The following is a 2500-nucleotide window of genomic DNA, read 5'->3' on the forward strand; positions in this document are numbered from 1 at the left end:
CGGAGCGGAAAACGTGCGGACTGAACGGGAGAGCCAAGAGCCAGCGATCCACGCGCGTGCGACCGTCCAAGTCACAGCGTTCGACGAAAACCTCCTCCCTCGGCCAGGCACTCGGCGCCAGCAGGGGAGACAGGATCAGACGCCCCGCCGGCCACTTAAGGCCGAGGACGAACCACGAGACGGGCGGCTGCAGCAGCGGGCGGCCTGCAGCTCCCAGCACTCTCAATCGATCAACCATCGAGTCGGGTCAGCGTGTCAAACCGGCGAGCTCCACGGTCAGGCCGGCGGCGCACCAGCACCGGACCTCCGCGGCTCCCTTCACTCTTTCCACTGCCAGCCAACCGAGAGACGGACCCAATGCGGACGTGCAGAGCTTAGGCAGACCCCCCACTGGAGGCTCAACACTTCGTGGCAGCTCCGTGTCCCAGAGACCAGGAGGGTTGGCACACACACACAGTGTGAACCACCGACAGCCATTCTGGGACCGGTGACAGCCGTGCTGGCCCCACTGCCACGACACAGACGGACGCCAGGCCGCGCTCCCCGGCGGGGGGATGGCGTCGAGCCTGACGAACGGAATGTGCAGGGTTGGGGGGAAAGGCCAAGCGCTCCGACGCCGGAGGGCTCCGGAGTCTGAACTTAGGGGGACAAAGAGGACGGGTCCTCTGCGACACCCCAGCCGCGCTCTCGCCAGCCAAGGCGAGTGCGATTGATTGCCAAACGACCCTCAGACAGGCGTGGCCCCGGGAAGAACCCGGGGCCGCAAAGTGCGTTCAAAGTGTCGATGATCAATGTGTCCTGCAATTCACATTAATTCTCGCAGCTAGCTGCGTTCGTCATCGACGCACGAGCCGAGTGATCCACCGTCAAGAGTTGTCTGAGTTTGTTTTAGGTCTCTCCCTCGCCAGAGGAAAGCGACCCGGACCGCACATACGCTCCCCACCTTGAGCTACAGCCACCTGCACGCCGGCGTGCGGGCGGAGCAGGGTGGCGTGAAGCGATGGGGAGCACCATCCTGGTGCGGCCCGCAGAAACATACGTCTATTGGGGGGAGGAGGACAGGGCGCCCAAGAGGCGATGCGTGCCCCAACGCACCGCAGCGACGGAGGCAGGATCACCGCCACCATGTCGCCCGCCTAGTATCACGAGGCGTGCAGCAGCTTTGCCCTAGGAAAAGCAGAGGCGGGAACGGGCACCGGCCATCGGTTCGGCAGCGTCACTGACGCGTGCACGTGGCGGCGTGTCGGCGAGCGGACTTCCTGCGAGGAGGCGGGGGCGGCACTCGCCCGAGCAGACGCCCGCCCGGCCCAGCCACCGCCGAGGTGGACTGGGAGTCGCGGCAACGGCTCGTCATACTCGTTCCCACACTCACAGCGCAGCTTGCCCGCAAGCCACCGACCACCGATCGACGCCAGGCGCCCCGACCGAGAGCGGGATCGCTCGTTCGCCCTGCTGGCAGTTCGCTGGGGATCACTACTGCACGGAGCTCGGAGACCGACGGGCGGCAACTCGAGAGTCTTTAAACCACCACCCCCATCCCGCAAGTGCAAAGAGGCTGTATACGCACAGACGGGTGAGGGGAATAGGTACCCCGTCGGGTTTGAAGGGAGCGTGACTAGATAGCAACGATGTAAACCCAGCCGATTTGGGAGCGAAAGACCGGCGCCTGCATCACCGGCTTCGTTTCCCGTGGCTGGAGAGTACACCGAAACCCTCCGTCTGTCGCGAGCTCCCGACGACGCGGTGCCGCCAAGCAGCAGGGCCGGACCTGGTGTGGCTCCCCTCGTCGATCACAGACCGGTCGGCACTACTGACGAGACGGTGGAACGGGCTTCGCCCCTTGTGACGAAGGGTGATGCGAACCCGCCCGCCCGCGTGCGTTCGGGGTGGACTCGGCAAACGGAGATTTGAAATCGGAAAGTGTCCTCCTGCCCCGCGCAGGTAGGCGCCCAACAGTTGTGGGGGGTTTGGCGGTGACCACGGCTGCAGGGCCTGCTACCCCGACGAGCTCTCCTGCTGGCCCCGAAACCACCCTCGCGAGACAAGTTGAAACGGAAACGGGCGTACCCCCAAGCCGACGATCCTTTCTTATTTGTTACTTTTTTTTTCACTTGCTCGAGTTGTGGCGATTTGGCGGTGACCACGGCTGCAGGGCCTGCTACCCCGACGAGCTCTCCTGCTGGCCCCGAAACCACCCTCGCGAGACAAGTTGAAACGGAAACGGGCGTACCCCCAAGCCGACAGAGATCCTTTCTTATTTGTTACTTTTTTTTTTCACTTGCTCGAGTTGTGGGGGTTTGGCGGTGACCACGGCTGCAGGGCCTGCTACCCCGACGAGCTCTCCTGCTGGCCCCGAAACCACCCTCGCGAGACAAGTTGAAACGGAAACGGGCGTACCCCCAAGCCGACGATCCTTTCTTATTTGTTACTTTTTTTTTTCACTTGCTCGAGTTGTGGGGGTTTGGCGGTGACCACGGCTGCAGGGCCTGCTACCCCGACG

At 63.7% G+C, this 2500-nt stretch overlaps 1 non-coding gene across 1 annotated transcript; it reads right to left on the bottom strand.

Annotated features, from left to right (window-relative positions):
* Positions 1-721: 721 nt before the first annotated feature.
* On the bottom strand, positions 722-875 carry LOC140472158 (5.8S ribosomal RNA). The gene has a single exon (XR_011957438.1). It is a non-coding gene; the product is annotated as a 5.8S ribosomal RNA (ribosomal RNA).
* Positions 876-2500: the final 1625 nt, after the last annotated feature.

Source organism: Chiloscyllium punctatum, unplaced genomic scaffold (assembly GCF_047496795.1).
Source record: "Chiloscyllium punctatum isolate Juve2018m unplaced genomic scaffold, sChiPun1.3 scaffold_253, whole genome shotgun sequence".
In the NCBI taxonomy this organism is placed as follows: Eukaryota; Metazoa; Chordata; class Chondrichthyes; order Orectolobiformes; family Hemiscylliidae; genus Chiloscyllium; species Chiloscyllium punctatum.